This window comes from Rhinopithecus bieti, unplaced genomic scaffold (genome assembly GCF_001698545.2).
Source record: "Rhinopithecus bieti isolate Rb0 unplaced genomic scaffold, ASM169854v2 scaffold_1070, whole genome shotgun sequence".
Lineage (NCBI taxonomy): Eukaryota > Metazoa > Chordata > Mammalia > Primates > Cercopithecidae > Rhinopithecus > Rhinopithecus bieti.
Genome location: NW_016803844.1, coordinates 433,587 through 451,130, shown reverse-complemented (window position 1 = coordinate 451,130; position 17,544 = coordinate 433,587).

Sequence of the window (17,544 nt, the reverse complement as noted above, 5' to 3'; positions counted from 1 at the left end):
TAACAAACTATTTGCCAAAGATTGTTAAAATCATGTGAACTTAAACAGCATTTAAGCTTATTTACCTAATTTATGAGTGCTCATTTATTTATAAATCAATTTGGTACCGTATAGATAGTATACAAACAGACAATACACATGTACACATAAAACCATAGACAGACATCAATAAAAACTTTACAGTTTTGATTTTAGAATTTTAGCCATGAGAATAGTAAAACTCACTAATTTAAAAGGACAGCGGGAGGCAAACTGTGCCTTTGTAAATGGAAAAGGTTAAGGTTTATCCCGAGAAACTCTTACTGAGTTTTAGAGAAAACCAGGTAGCAATTTATATCTCAAAGCATATACACAGAGATAATTTAAGCTTTTCAATAAGGAGTTTGTTTGTGTTAGAGGAAGATTAAAAATGAATGCCAAAATAGACGAGGTGCAGTGGCTCATGCTTGTAATCCCCTCACTTTGGGAGGCTGAGGCAGGTGGATCACTTTAGGTCAGGAGTTTGAGACCAGCCTGAGCAACATGGTGAAAACCCATCTCTACTAAAAAAAAAAAAAAAAAAAAAAAAAAAAAAAAAAAAAAAAAAAAAAAAAGAAGCCAAAGTAACACAAAATGATAGGAATTTGCCATAGGATTATTTAAAGAGAACAATTTCATTTCAGTAGATAGCTGTTAATTTAGTTCCGTTTTCAAACTAGACCACTGAGCTCATGGCAGAGTCCATTAAGGAACAGGGCCAACAATGCATTTGCAATTTTTAGGGCCTGATATTTTAAATACGTGAAAAGCAGGTGTAGTTGGAAGACAGAACATTTAACCCTTTAAAAACCAATGATCTCACCCTTGCCCTGAATCCTGGGTCCTCCAAAAGAGTAAAACACCATGGGCAGGGCCATGCAATGCTTTCACAGTGCACTGTGCTACGGAGACATTTCTCTAAATGTTTAGAATGTGCCTTTCTTATTGAAACATGAAAAAAAAAAAGTAGCCCCCTGTCGTAATAATCATTTATTGTAAATGACTGCTGTCAGTCACCTCTAAAACTGTAGCTCTTGCCAGGGACTTGCAGTCATCATAGACACAAAGGGCAAGTGTCCTCTCCGTAAAAAGTAATCTCTGCTACTCCCAAAAGCCCAAGAGATCAGGTAATACAATACAAAAGAGTGCAGAGTTTTAGAGCTGAGAGGAATCTGTCCGCAACTCTTTAGACTCTACAGGAAGACAGGAGAACACTAAAATGGGGTGAGTGATGCCTTTTCTTGTGTTCCTTAAGGGATCTGAGTCATTAGATGTCCCCATAGATCTTTTCATGTGGTACTGAAGATGGCAAAGGGAAAGAGAGCAGGGAGCAGTGTAAGTAAAAGGGAGAACAATTCTTAAGAAAGGAAGTGAACAGAGGGACCAGGAACACACTTAAAAAAAAATTTCAGTCAATTGAGAAAAACGTTTTAAAACCAGGATACAAACGGGAAAAGTCAAAAGTCCTTTAAAATATACCAAAATCCTTTAAAATATACCTATACCTATAAATAGTTTGAATATTAGCTTTTAATTAAGCCAACTGTTAACCATAGAGCCTTTAAAAAATTACCTTAAAATCTCTTATTATTAGATTATTTATTTATTTATTTATTTATTTTTGAGATGGAGTCTTGCTCTGTTGCCCAGGCTGGAGGGCAGTGGCGTGATCTCGGCTCAAGCAATTCTCCCGGGTTCAAGCAGTTCTCCTGCCTCAGCCTGCCGAGTAACTGGGATTACAGGCATGCACCACCATGCTCAGCTAAGTTTTGTATTTTTAATATAGACGGAGTTTCACCATTTTGGCTAGGCTGGTCTCGTACTCCTGACCTCAGGCCTTGGCTTACCAAAGTGCTGGGATTACAGGCATGAGGCACTGTGCCCAGCCTTATTCTCAGATTTTAGCTGGGAAAAACAGCCGATATTTCAGGCTTTTGAATTTTTATTTTATTATGATTATGATTATTATTTTTACCAAAGACACCCTCCCAAGTGAACCAAGAATATGACTTAACCAAGGATGCATGAGGTGATTCCAAATAGGTGAATGGGCATCCCAAAAAGTCATAAGTCACACAAACAAACCAAAAAGGACAGGTTTCCTTATTGGAAATCTAATCCAAGCTGTGTGGTAGTCTAAGAGTTAATAGTTTCCTGCTTTTTAGGAACCTTTTAACTTTTGTATTACAAGGTGAAGCAGCCCTCATTGTTAATCCTGCAGGGATCCAAAGCAGGCAGTTAGAGCTTACAAAGGATTTTAACTTTGTTTTAGGTCAGCGTTTTACTATTTAATTTGGTCACGAGAATTTCTAAGGCTAGCCATGACACTATTATGTGTCTTTCTTTTAATTTGATTTTCCCATCAATTATTTAGAATAAGAAATCTCTGGGTTTTTTTTTTTTTTTTTTTTTTAAATTTAGGAGTTTAATTTAAAGTATCCATCTTCTGGCCATTGACAATTAGAATTTCCAATGGTGTATTTATTCCAATAGCAACTCAATCCAATTGCCTTTTTACGGAAAGCCCAGGATTTAATTTTCCAAGTTTAGAAAAAAAGGTGCTTCCTGGAGAGGGCATAGAAGAAGCAATCCCAAAGACCCTCCTACCCCGCCAAAAAAAAAAAAAAAAAATCTACTCCCAGTGTTACCAGAAAGGGGTCTGGATCCAGACCCCAAGAGGCAGTCCTTGGATCTCGCCCAAGAAAGAATTCAGGGTGAGTCCATGGAGTAAAGTGAAAGGAAGTTTATTAGTAAAGGAAAGTAAAGGAATAAAAGAATAGCTATTCCAGCCAGGCACAGTGGCTCACGCCTGTAATTCCTGCACTTTGGGAGGCCAAGGCGGGTGGATCACGAGGTCAGGAGTTCGAGACCAGCCTGGCCAATATGGTGAAACCCCATCTCTAATAAAAATACAAAAATTAGCTGGGTGTGGTGGCATACGCCTGTAGTCCCAGCTATTAGGGAGGCTGAGGCAGGCGAATAGCTTGAACCTGGGAGGCAGAGGTTGTAGTGAGCTGAGGTCATGCCACTGCACTCCAGCCTGGGTGACAGAGTGAGACTCTGTCTCAAAACACAACACAACACAACAAAACAAAACAAAACAAAACAAAAAGGGTATTCCACAGACAGAGCAGCCTCGACGGCTGCTGGTTGCCCATTTTTGTGGTCATTTCTTGATTATATGCTAAACAAGGGGAGGATTATTCATGCCTCCTATTTTTAGACATATAGGGTAAATTTCTGACATTGCCATGTCATTTGTAAACTGTCATGACGCTGGTGGGAGTGAGGCAACCAGTGAGGACAGCCAGAGGACACTCTTGTTGCCATCTTGGTTTTGGTAGGCTGGCTTCTTTACTGCAACCTGTTTTATCCACAAAGTCTTCATGATCTTGTGTATTTTTTGTTGACCTCCTATCTCATCCTGTGACTTAGAATGCCTAGCCATCTGGGAATGCAGCCCAGCATGTCTTAGCTTTATTTTACCTAGCCCCTATTCAAGATGGAGTTGCTCTGGTTCATATGCCTCTGACACCAGGATTAGGCTAAGACAGCAAAAGGCATTTGTTGTGACAGATGTTTAAGGACGGTGTTTGCCTCCAGTAATCCACAAATTTGTAGGGGGACACCAGTCACAGACCTGTTAATCTGAGACATCCCGTGTGCCTTCCTGGAATTGGACTTTTCTGGCACTAACCAGGCAACAAGAATTGAGATGACATAAGCCCTGTAGGGTTGGAAGATCTTAAGACAAACTATCCCAAAAACATCGTATCTTCAGAATGAAAATCTTGGGTTCCAGGTCATTTTCAGGCTGACCACCTAATATGGTCTGAAAATCATGTTCCCTGGCTGCCTGAGACCAAGAGAGAGTGCTTCCATTTGGTCACAAGTCAAACTCTCAGGGACATGGAACAAGAACAGAGGGAGCCTCAACCAGTGCCCCTCTTTATGACAGACAAAGTCAAAGGAAAGGACTGTTTCTGGGAGGAAAGAGATCAAACAATATGAATATTCACATCACAAAGTACCAAATAGTACACAAGAGTCACTGCACCAAGACTAGTCACATAAGTCTTTTTCTCCCATTAATCAGAATTTTGCAGAGAAAACAGTGATTTTTGCTACCCACTTGACTAGATTGTAGAGAGAGATGCTGGGAGCCTGGCTGTAAGAAATTCTTACCCTTTTGCCCATGGATCAGGTCCCGGATTCTCTTATATGTAGCTTCCAGTAGAGTTGAACTTTGACCCTACCAACTAAGCCAAACTCTAGGAGTAAAGGGATAGGTTTGCTGGAAAAAAAAAAAAAAAAAACACACACAACTCACAAAAGGTAGGCTAACTGGAGAAAGGCATGCTAATTTATTAATGTGTATGCTGTAGATGGGGAGACTTCAGAATGAAGACCCAACCCCCTAGTGTGTTGCAGAAGCTTGTATATCATCTTGAGGTTGTAGAGAGAATGGGGGCTTGGTGCATGGCCAAAAACAGCATATGGTTTTTGGCCATGCAAGTCAGGTGTTAGCTGCAAGACAGATTATGGGAGGAAGAGGAGAGACTTGGCTAGCAAAGGTGGTCTTATTATGTAAATGACACCTCACGGGTAGCAGCCCTCAGATAGATGAAGTAGTAACTGTTTTCTTAGGCCTTTCGAGATGTCAGACTCTCATTTAATCTTTGCTGGATGTGGACAAGGGAAGGCCTGGCTGCATCAACACGGATTATCTATAGATGCAACATTTGACCGCCTTTGCACAATTATAGCTGAGGAAATTAATGACAGTGAAATAAATCAGACCTAACCGATTCCATCTTGCTTCTAACCTTTAAGCTGTCCTTGTTCACTCCTGTGCGTAGGCCGAATTAACTTTGGGAAGGGATTCAGTTCATGATTTGACTCTGAAACAAAATTGATAACAGCCCTTTCCCGAGAAGACCCCCTTCTTGTCTGGGGGCCAGTCTGCCTTTGCAGGACTAACAAATTAGCTACAAGATTAGAAATTACAGTTTAGGGGTCATGCAGCCTCTGGCTCCAAGAGTCTGAACCGCCCCAAATTGCTCCTGGGATAACATCACTATTGTGAAACCTAAGATCAGTGCTGGAGAGATTCTGCAGCCCCTGCCCTGGATGGATCAGCTGGTACCACACATACTGGTAATCTGGCCCAACCAGTTCTGCCAGCCCACCCGGGAACAGAAGACAGCGAGAAAAACTCACTGCGACCCCCATGATTCCATCTTCGACCTGACCAATCAGTACTCCCCACTTCCCAAGTCCCAACCCACCAAATTATCTTTAAAAACTTTGATCCCTGTGGCTCAGGCCTGTAATCCCAGCACTTTGGGAGGCCGAGGCGGGCGGATCACAAGGTCAGGCGATCGAGACCATCCTGGCTAACGCGGTGAAACCCCGTCTCTACTAAATATACAAAAAATTACCCGGGCATGGTGGCGGGCGCCTGTAGTCCCAGCTGCTCAGGAGGCTGAGGCGGGAGAATGGCGTGAACCTGGGAGGCGGAGCTTGCAGTTAGCGGAGATCGAGCCACTGCACTCCAGCCTGGGCGACAGAGCGAGACTCTACTCAAAAACAAACAAACAAACAAACAAACAAACAAACAAAAAGCTTTGATCCCTGAATGCTTGGGGAGACAGATTTGAGTAATAATAAGACTCTGGTTTTCTGCACAGCCAGCTCTGCGTGAATTACTCTTTCTCCATTGCAATTTCCTTATCTTGATAAATCAGCTCTGTCTAGGTAGCCGGCAAGGTGAATCCACTGGGCAGTTACAATTTAAAGTATCCATCTTCTGGCTAGCAAAAGACAGGTTTGGAGGCTGTTACCTCATTTTGCTGGCTCTCTGATCGCCATTCCAAAATATGTCAAAGAAATATATTTTGGGGAAAAATATTTTGATTTCCTTCAGAAGGTAAACTCACATTGTACCATTAGCTGGTTTGCCAAATTTTAGTTGTTAGATCAGAAAACTAAGAAATGGTGTTCTTCACCTGAAGCCTGGATTTGTAATATTCAAGAAATTTCATGACCCTTGGAGTCTGCAGGCAGGGTAGTTTACATCACATGAAATCTAAACAATGGTCTTACTTCTGGAACCAGAATCTTTACTCTGCCTGGTGCAAAAAAGTAACGTGCAAATATGGTGTTCATTTAGACTGAAGCTCATGAAAATTAACTAACTTTGGACTTAGTGACTTTCAGCAAATTATCTAACCTCTCTGGGTTTCAATATCCTCAATTGAAAAATGAAGCAGTTAGTCTAGATAAGTGGTCTCTAAACAGTTTTCTAAAACTTTTCCTAGAAAGTGCCCTATCCTCCACTTCCAGGGCACAAGCAGACCTGTTAGGACTTTTTCTGCTTTTACCACAGTCTTTAAATAATATTCACTGCCGATTAAAAGAAAAAAAATCATTTTGGAGCCACCAGATTGAATTCTATGTTCCCTTCTAGCACTATCATTCTAAATGTGAAAGCAGTGTGGTTGACATGAATACATTATTCAGATATTTGCTAAGCATTTACTGTGCATTCAACAATTTTAAGCATTGAGAATAAAGCAGTAAAGGAGACAAGTCCAGAGCATACATTCTAGTTGAGGGATAGATTAATGAACAAAGTGATTACAGAATGATTTGTATATAATAGCAGAGAAAGGGCATGGAAGCAGTGGGGATCTCTCTGAGCAGTGGCATTTGAACAGACATCCAAATGAAGCCAGGGAAAGACTATAAGGACCTGGACAGAACATTCCAGAAAGAGAGAACAGAGAGTGGAAAACCTTGGGCAGACATAAGCCTGCAAATTTATTTTTTTACCACATGAACTACTGATCTAGGTCTCCAGCTTCCATGCTTCCTTAAGGAAGGAAACACTTGATTTTACTGATTAAGGGTATAGGAGTTTCTTCTACTTGAAATGATGTCTTGTCTTAGTGGTTCCTCCTTACCATTCTCAAGGGCATCCTCCTACCGCACCTTTGCAGCATGGTATTCAGTTGCAGCAGAGTGAGCATCCCGTCCTGGTGAACTGTCTTGTCCTGCCCCATCCTGTGTATTCACCTCTGCCTTTCTTGCATCTATTGAAGTTAATGCAACGTCTTGACACTGGCTTTTCTTATGCACTTGAATCTGCCCCATCTATTGGTTACCACTGCTGATAACCACTGCCTCCAGTCCCCAGGACTCTGCACCCAAAACTCTGGCACAGTCCGTTCAGAAACTAGGCCTCTGTGGTCCTCTCAGCATTTCCTGAGCATGAAACCCTCAGGGGTTTTACTCCTTCTACGCTAGAGTAGGCACAAAAGGCATTAAGAAACAGGACTCTTGAGCCTCAGAGCTTGGGCTTGATTTCTCTATATAGTCAGTTGAGTAACCTAAAATCTCTTCATGTTCCTCCTCCTCCTCCTTCTCCTCCTCTTCCTCTTCCTCCTCCTCCTCCTTTCCAAATAGCGGAGGCAGGATGATTACTTGAGCAAAGGAATTCGAGGCTAGAGTGAGCTACGATTGTGCCACTGCACTCCAGCCTGGACAACAGGGCAAGAGACATCTCTTAAAAAAACTAAAACCACAGCTGGGCGCGGCAGCTCACGCCTGTAATCCCAGCACGTTGGGAGGCTGAGGTGGGCGGATTGTGAAGTCAAGAGTTCGAGACCAGCCTGGCCAACATGGTGAAACCCCGTCTCTATTAAAGATTTAAAAAAAAATTAGTCGGGTATGATGGCACTCGCCTGTAATCCCAGCTACTTGGGAGGCTGAGACAGGAGAATTGCTTGAACCCAGGAGTCGGAGGTTGCAGTGAGCCGAGATCACCCATTGCACTCCAGCCTGGCCAACAACAGGGCGAGACTCCATCTAAAAAAAACCCACGAAAACCAGAAACCAAAAAACAAAAAATCCAATCAGTTCCTGCCAAGGTTCCCAATCAAGTCTGTTTATGCAAATGAAAGACTGACACTTTCTTAGTTCTGATTGGTTGTTACAGCTGAGCCCCGATTGGCTGGGACTGGTGAGCCTTGATTGGTTGGTTTCCAAGTCTAAAACCAGACGTCTCTGTCAGATGTTTCTTTCAAATGGTTGGAAGTGGTGGTTTTTCTGGCCACAATAATTGGAACTTGTTTAGCTTGATTTCAGAAAGGGAGATCCTGTGATATTTTATGACATCTTTCTGATAACACAGAGTATGTGACAGCTCCTTCACCCAGCTATGACCACCTGGTTCTGTTTTAATTCTGAGCACCTTAGCCATGGGGAATCCATTTTGCCTGTCACCCAGGAGCATACTTTAGCACTACCTTGCATGACTGCTTTCAGGTACAAATAGCTTAATATATGTAAATATATATAAAATGCTTTTCTTTTTCCTCTGAAGGGTAAATATTTTATTTCTGAGGAACTTCTTACTGCACATTTTCTTTCTTTCTTTCTTTCTTTTATGAGACAGAGTCTCACTCGGTTGTCCAGGCTGGAATTCAGTGGCGTGATCTCGGCTCACTGCAACCTCTGCCTCCCAGGTTCAACCGATTCTCCTGCCTCAACCTCCAGAGTATCAGTCTCCAGAGTAGCTGGGATTACAGACGTGCACCACCATGTCCAGGTAATTTTTTAGTAGAGACGGGGTTTCGGGTTTCACCATGTTGGCCAGTCTGTTCTTGAACTCCTGACCTCAGGTGATCCACCAGCCTCCACTTGCCAAAGTGCTGGGATTACAGGCGTGAGCCACCGCGCCCGGCCTTACTGCACATTTTCAAAGAAAGTCACATAAGAAAGTACAAATGTATTCTCCCCACATCCCAGAAATAAATAAGAAGGGTATAAAATTTCTTTTTAAATCAGAACACTTGGAAGTTTAGCACCAGCATACAAAATGAACACACAAAAATCAAATCAAATAAAGCCTTTGCTATATATTTCAAATTTTTTTGGTTGGGGTTCTCCCGAGGTGGTATTAATATTTCTTCTTTGAATTAACATGTTTCTTCTTTCAATTTATATAACCAAAACAGCAAAAAACAGGGGAAAAAAACCCCCCTAAGGTTGCTGAAAACTGGGGAGGTCGCTGTCTTGTCTTCTGTGCAGGCATTCCTAGTGTCTCAGCTCACTGGAAAAATTTGCTGTCATTTTCCTTTTGCAGTTGTTATTTTCTTAAAGAATAATAGTAAACATTCTAATGTCCAAATCTTGGTTAGTCTTCCACTTTCTTTCTCGGATGTTTCTTTGATGCTGGTAAGATCAAGGTCTGCTTTTTTCTTTGTTGTTTTGAGTGGTCATTACTTCTTTAGGTTGCCTTGCCGATGGTGAAGGTGCCTGGTGTAACTCAGCACTGCTCTGCTCAGTGGCGGGAGCAGGGTTCTCAGTTGGGGCTTCACCTGCTTCGGTCTCTGCCATCTTGTGAAGGAGCGTTAGGAGGACGGAGGCTACGTAAATAGTTGTGGGGACACTAGTATCCATGGCGAGCAGGTGGCTGGCTTGGATGATTGGCTGCTTGTTGATTCCCTTTATCTTCAGCTTCTCCAACAGCTGGGGCAGGTCGTGGCTCTCTGAAGCCAGCTACGCATTCCAAATCAAAGCTCTACTCTCCAAAGGACAGGAAGCTTTCCAACATGCAACAAAACGCAGACGTGGGTCTTGAAAAACTGAGCCAAAAAAACCTCACACCATAAAGCATAGAAGTTTTCCTCCAAAATTGTGTTTTAAAAGTGCTCTCCTAGAAACTTCTAACAATTAAATAGTCTATCCAAAGTTAATTATTCTATCTGAAGTAATTACACATGATCTTTGAGGGAAAAAAGTCAGCAATTACTGAAATATCCTTGTGTTTTGATGAGAGTCATGGCTACAGAAAAAAACAAAAACAAAAACAAAAAAAAAAGAAAAAAAAATGACAGTGGTAGCTGTCATTGCCTGTGACAAGGACTCTGCAGGTTACAAACCTTGTGCATTGTTAACTTAGACCTGCAATTAGTCCATTCACAGTTTCATTTTGGTGTGATTTAATTGCAAGGATTGTAATTCAAAAGGGAATAATTGGTATGAAACCCAATGGTATTTAATTTTGTTTTACTTTATTCTTTTGGTGGGCCACTCTCACAGAATGATGAATAATTGATTTCATGGCCCACAGGTATCTGAGGAATAATCAATCGAGTTAGTGATTTTATTTTGCAATTTACATTTAAATAAAAAGGGATGGAGGGAATTCTTTTAAGAAGTTAAAAAAATTAGCCTTACTTAAATGGCATTTAATATAAAACACAAAAACGCTAAAACAATTCCAAAGTTAATCTTCTACTCTTCTACTCCACTTTTACTCAGGACTTTGCAACGACTGGGAACAAGGGTAGGTGATGACATGAAAAATGATGTGGAAAAACAAAGGAGCAAGAATTCGCTATAACAGATTATTTCTGTATTTGGATTTAGCCAGTTCATCTGCCGGATATTCTGACCTGTGGGTTTATATAAAGATTTTCTCAGAGACAACTAGGGTATAGTGAAAGGACCTTTGACACTGTAAACAGAAATCGTTTTTTCAAAAAGTCTCAATTTGGCCATTGTTTATCTGTGCCATCAAGTCATAACTTCTCTACTCCTGTTTCTCATGTAGAATAAGGAGTTAATAATTCAAACTTCACAATGTTATGGTGAGGATTCAATAAAATAATGCCTGTGAAAATGCTATGTGAAGTACAAACTATGCATGGGAAGATGTTAAATTTTAAATGAGCAGTTCATTTAGTTGGGAGAAGCCTAGATCATAGCGCCTAGTGCCTCAACGTCCTGAAGCCTGGTCTGGGTAGATTGCCTGTCAGGAAAGTAGAGGATTCTGTTAGCTGCAAGGCAAGTGAACAGCATTGCGGAGCAGGGGGCCAAGGGCAGTGTCCCTGGGTTGTCTAGATAAAGCAAAAATGTATCTGGTATTTACTATATATCATGCACTCCAAAGCTGAATTCCTTTTTTTTTTTTTTTCCTGTAGAAATCCTGCCCATTCCTGCTTATGTATTAAGGGGATTTGGGTCGTCGTTTCAAGGAAGTTAAGGATAAAGGAAACATTTCAGTTTCCACAGTGTTGATAAAAATTGCAGCACGTTAACAAGGTGTATCATTTATAGCTTCCTTTTTTTTTTTGAGACGGAGTCTTGCTCTGTTGCACCCAGGCTGGAGTGCAGTGGTGTGATCTCAGCTCACTGCAATCTCCGCCTCCCAGGTTCAAGCGATTCTCCCGCCTCAGTCTCCCAAGTAGCTGGGATTACAGGTGCCTGCCACCATGCCCAGCTACTTTTTGTATTTTTAGTAGAGATGGGGTTTCACCATATTGGCCAGGCTGGTCTCAAACTCCTAACCTCAAGTCATCTGCCCAGCTCAGCTTCCCAAAGTGGTGGGATTACAGGTGTGAGCCACCATGCCCAGTCTAGAGCTTCATTTTAATTTGCATCACTGTCACATGGCAGTAAATGCTAGGCCTTTTCACAGCTCCTTGCTTTATAGGAAATCTCTATGGAGTCTTTATTAGGAGCCTGTTGCTGTGCTTTTGAAAGGAAATGCAACTTTATGTTCTTTTTACACTCAGAAGTCTGAAAGTTACATTGTTTTTTAAGACTTTTTTTAAGTTCTGCTGCACTGAGCAGAACTAACTTTAATTACCATCTCCAGATGTCAACAATGAGAGAAACCCAGGAAGTCGCAACTTCTGAGATGAGAGAAGCTTTTTAGGTAACCATGAGGTGTTTTAAAAAGTGCCTTGTCTCTTTGGTAAGTGGAGTTTCCCAACTCCTATTCAATGATCTGTCAAAGTTACAATGCACACGAAAGATGCATTGAGACAACTGTACTTGTCTGAGAAGGAAACAAAAATTTGTTTTTTGATGAATCCTTCCAAAATAGGTCAAATTGAAGCTGCTTTGAGGCACCAAGTGAGGAAACTTGATTTTAGCCTTTATTTTTTTCTCCCTCTCAGCTGTAGTTATTCTAGGTGACAAAGAATAAATTATGTTAAGAGAGGCTGACATTTTTAGGATCTACTTTTCAAAACATAGAAACCAACATTCTTCTTATTGGCTGACTTACGTTTGAATGTGTGTTTGCCTTGGGTTAGGAGATACAGCCTCTCTAAAAAGATGTGACTCTACCATCATCAGGCAGCTCTTTCTAAGGAATGATTAACCTGTCAGACATATTTTCTTCTCTTTAGTAACAAACCAACGTTCCCCTTTCCATGCACCCATTTGCTACGTCTCCATCCTACTCTGTTAAGATAATGACTGTCTCTTGGATTCCAGGCCTTCTCATAGACCTGTCTTTCCACTGTCCAGGAGCAGCTTTGCATTCCGAAATCTAATCAGAGAGCAAATTCACTCCGCAAATATTTCTTTTCACAACTGTTTATTGAAGGACAGTGTGTTACAGGCTCTGTGCTAGCTGCTAGAATAGAGCTGTGAACCAGGTGGAGCTCCCTATAGGAGCTTACACTTTTCCCTGAGCTTACACTCAGGGAAAAGGGGAATCAATTTCCTTCATGAAATATAAGTTGGTCTATTTAAATTCTTCTCTAGCTTTCTCATTCCAATGTGTACCTGTGCAGTTCAGACAGATCCTACAGAAACTGTTCAGACAGATCCTACAGAATTCCTGTTAAGAGAAGACTGCGTTCACTGTGCTGGAGCATTTGTTACTCAGAGCCAAAAAGTTCTTTCTGCTGTAGATACCTTAGTCTTATCAAGATTCTACGAGAAGAGAGAGCCTGAAACATAATCCTTCTCACTGCCATTTCCGAATCTCTGCCCTAAGGCCTTTGTTTTAAATTCTAGAAGGTGAAAACAATTCAGAAATGTAAATGATTAATGGCATGAAGGACTGATTTATGGGAAAGGATCTTAGGAGATAAATACATATGGGTTAACTTCAGGAGGCTCTCAGAAATTGTTCTTGGTAATATAGTTAGTGAGGAAGGATTAGCATGATATTAAAGCTAAAATAAAGTAGGGTAGAAGAGGATGATTCAGGATGTTTGGGAATACACAATTTTTTTTTTTTTTTTTTTTTTTTGAGACAGAGTCTTGCTCTGTCACCCAGGCTGGAGTGCCGTGGTGTGACCTCTGCTCACTGCAACCCCTGTCTCCCAGGTACAAGCGATTCTCCTGCCTCAGCCACCTGAGTAGTTGGGACTATAGGTGCGCAGCTGATTTTTCTATTTTTAGTAGAGGTGGGGTTTTGCCATGTTGGCCAGGCTGGTCTTGAACTCCTGACCTCAGGTAATTCGCCCGACTTGGCCTTCCAAAGTGCTGGGATTACAGGCATGAGCCACTGTGTCTGGCCTGGAATGCTTAATTCTTAATATTCGTACGATGCTTTATAGGTGAATAATAATATTGGATATCATTGATTAAGGGCTTAGCTTATGACAAGCACTTACACAAAAAAATTATTTAACAAATATTTATTAAATGCCTAGTATGTGCAGGGAGCTGTTCTAGTTTCTGGAGATATGTCCTTAAAAAAGACAAAAAATCCTTCCCTTATGGAGCTTGCATTTAGTTGGGGAAGGTAGAATATACACAAAATAAATAAGTAATATATGTTATTGGGTCAAGTGATGTTAAGTGCATGAGTGTACGATTATTCGCAGAGCTTGCAAAGTAATTTCACAAACATCGTTAACTCATTTAACAAATATTTATTGAGAATACGATATATACCAGCCATTGTGCTCATAACAACTGTATAGTTGTTAGCATTTTAAGACCAAAATATTGAGATTTAGACTGGTTAAATGATCTTTCCCAGGTAATAGAGCTGAAGGCGGGGCAGGATGGGCTTACACCTGCAATTCCGGCACTTTGAGAGGCTGAGGTGGGAGGATGGCTTGAGGCCAGGAGTTTGAGATCAGCTTGGTCAACACAGAGAGACCCTGTGTCTGCAACATACATATATACAGCTGGTAATTTGCAGAGCCAGGACCCAACCCCGTATTTTCAGTTTCTAAGTATAGTCCTCTTTCTGATGCAATAGCTGTTAACTTAAAAATCTGAGCCTTGAAGCTTCCTTGTTTCTTCTTTCAATCCTTCTGTCGCTATAAGAGTGAAATAAGTATGTTTCTGGGGAAGTGGATTTCTACCTTCAGGGCCTCCTGGACATGTGTGTTGCTTGGGCAATATTTTGTCTTCAGTTAGATGAGTTTGGATAGCTTAAAAGTCATTGTGACTTGCAAAATAAATGTTTTAAACCTTTACATTCATAAACTTCTCTTTAAATGACTTTAAAGAAAACATTTACTGTAATGTTCCCCTCTCTGTTTCAAATTCTTTACTTAATTTTATTCCTTCAATTTCCTCTGATCATATGAATTTAAAAATTAGGCCCTTTGACTCTTTTATAAACTGTATTCGGAGGCTCTGTCAAACCTCAGTGAGACTTTGCTGGATTCTTAAAAGCCCATGGCTCTCTGAATTCATCCTTTACATGAGAAAGCAGGGGGAGATTCTTGGAAATAACCTGAGCTGACATCTCTTTCTGTTGTTTTACAACAGTTTCCCAAAGTTTGCAGTTTTAAGCAAATTTAGTAAAAAAGTCAGCACACAGAGTTGAAAATGGTAGAGTTGTAGGCCAGGGAATTCAGCCTTCTTATCCTGGATACTTACATATGGATTTTTCTTTAGATATATTTTTAACACTGTCTCCTTCGCTTTTATTTTTGCCACAAGGTAAACTCACCTCCAGCAAATAGTTTTGAAATTATTTTAAACCAGGGCGAATGCAGTGAGAAAGCATAGTTAAATGAACAGAGCATAGTTAAAATGAACAGAGCATAGTTAAAAAATTACAATGAACAGAGCATAGTTAAAAAAAAATAGTTGAGTGGCTGGGGTATTTTATAATCTTTAAAAAGATACAAAAGCAATAATCTTTTAAAATACAAAAGCAACTTTTGTTCAATGTAGACATTGTCACTGTTAATATTTTGGTATGGCCTATCCTTTCAGACATGTTTTTCCCCTGTAAAAAATGGGATCATATGTTGTGGACTTGATTTCTTTTTTCTTTGTCTACATCATTTTTATGGCTCTTTAGTAGACTGACATATTATGATTTATCTAACCATTTGTCTATTGACCATTTAAATTATTTCCAGTTTTTTTACTCTTATTAATAATTTACAGTGAACATCCTTAAAGTAAAATATTTGAATACATCTGTGATTATTTTCTTAAACTAGTTCACAGAAGTTGAATTGTTAGGTCAAAGTGTATGTGGAATTCGAAGGCTTCTGTTAGTCAAATTGTCCTCAAAATTCTGTATTCCCATAAGTAATATATGGTGAGTTAAAACATTGGGTAAGAAACTATTAAATGCGAACCAGGTGCAGTGGCATGGTGCCTGTATTTCTAGCTACTTGAGAGGCTGAAGCAGGAAGACCACTTGAGCCCAGGAACTGGAGACCACAGTGCTCTATGACCATGCCTATGAACAGCCACTGCACTCTAGCCTGGACAACATAGCAAGTCCCAGTCTCTAAAACAATCAAGTGAAAATCAAAAAACCACTAAACGCATGATACATAATACATAATCTAAGAAAGCACAATGCATAATTTAAAAAAGAAGAGTTCTGATCACAACCACTAGCAATATTCTGTTCCTTCATTTAGGGGGATTTTCTATTTGAAAACCATCCCAAAGAAAGAAAAATGAAACACCATTACAATTGAGGTCTATGTAGTATACTGAACTGGTAATCTGAAAATCTGGTCCCTAGCCCTGGCTGTGCTGCTCATTTGACGTGTATGGCTTTGCCAGCCAGTTATTCTACCTGGGACTAGTATTCTTTTTTCATAGTGTGACCATATATCTTGCTCTATGTCTGTGGCACAAGCATAATAATTAATAGCATTTTCTTTTACTCTCAAAGTGGACAGTGAAGTTTGTGCTTGTCCACTTACCTCTGTGTGAGAGGTGTTTCCACCGTTAAAATGGACATATGTTATTTTGCCTGCCCAGCTTCTTCCCCCTGTTGTTTTCTGTTGTGGAGCCACTCTCTCCCATCATCAGTCAATGTGTCTACAGCCTAAGTCTATCCCAGACACATGGCCAGCGTGGGCCAGTCAGAGCACCACAGCCTCTTGGACTCAGAGATGAATCTAAAAATAGCCATGTGACCCAAATCAGGCTCCTGTGAGCTGTCCTCCTGGATTTCTGTGGGGCTGGTGGTGTGCTGGCTCATATTGGTACACAAGAGCCATTTATTACATTTCTAGAAGTTTTGCCAATCAGTTGTTAAACACAGCCATTATTAACAATTGGATTATATAAATTTACAATTAAAGTATATTAAAACAAAAGTAGGTGAATACTTCAAACTCACAGCTGCCTTATCTATATCTTATACTTTACTATAAGTATTTTTTACTATATCTTATATTACCTATCATCTTGAGTTATTTATGTGTTTTGACTCTATATGGTGGAAATACTACAGAATGGACTACTGCACATCTCTTCTCAACTCCATGTTTAGCGATGTCAAGTTGGTAGGTTGAAATTGGCCAGGGTGGGAGTATTTACACCCTGGAAATTGGCAAATGTTATAAAACAGATTTTTTTTTTTCCTGGAAAGTTAAACACTTTCCTTCACATCACTGGCTTGAACTAATGGGAAAGGGGCTTTTGCTTTTTACTTTGTTGCTATGCTGGTAAAATATAGTTCTGGAGTAGCAGGAGGGCCGTTTTGGTCATTTGGGGAGGGCTTGCCCAAGAACTATGCTAGTGAAAAGAAAAGTAGAGCTGAGGGCTACAGAATGATGGGATTCTTATTTTTCCTTTGGATTTATTGAGGTATAATTGACAAATGAAAATAGAGGCAAGCTTGCTGTGGTGGTTCATTCCTGTACTCTCAACATTTTGGGAGGCTGAGACAGGAGGATTGCTTGAGCTCTGAAGTTTGAGACCAGCCTGGACAACATAGCAAGATCCTGTCTCTACAAAAAATTAAAAATTTAGGCCAGGTGCAGTGCCTTATGCCTGTAATCCCAACACGCTGGGAGGCTGAGGTGGGCGGATCACCTGAGGTCAGCAGTTTGCGACCAGTCTGGCCAACATGGTGGAATCCTGTCTCTGCTGAAAATACAAAAAAAACAATTTAGCTGGGCATGGTGGCGCATGCCTGTGATCTCAGCTACTCTGGAGGCTGACGCAGGAGAATCACTTGAACCCGGGAGACAGAAGTTGCAGTGAGCCGAGATTGCACTGCTGCACTCCAGCCTGGGTGACAGAGCAGACTCCATCTCAAAATAAATAAATAAATTAATTAATTAATAAAATAAAAATTTAGCCATGTGTGGTGGCATGCACCTGAAGTCCTAGCTACTCAGGAGGCTGAGGTGGGAAGATCACTTGAACCCAGGAGGTGGAAGCCACAGTGAGTCAAGATCGTTCCATTGCACTTCAGCCTGAGTGACAGAGTGAGACAGACCCTGTCTCAAAAAAAAAAAAAAAAAAAAAAAAAAAAACATAAATATA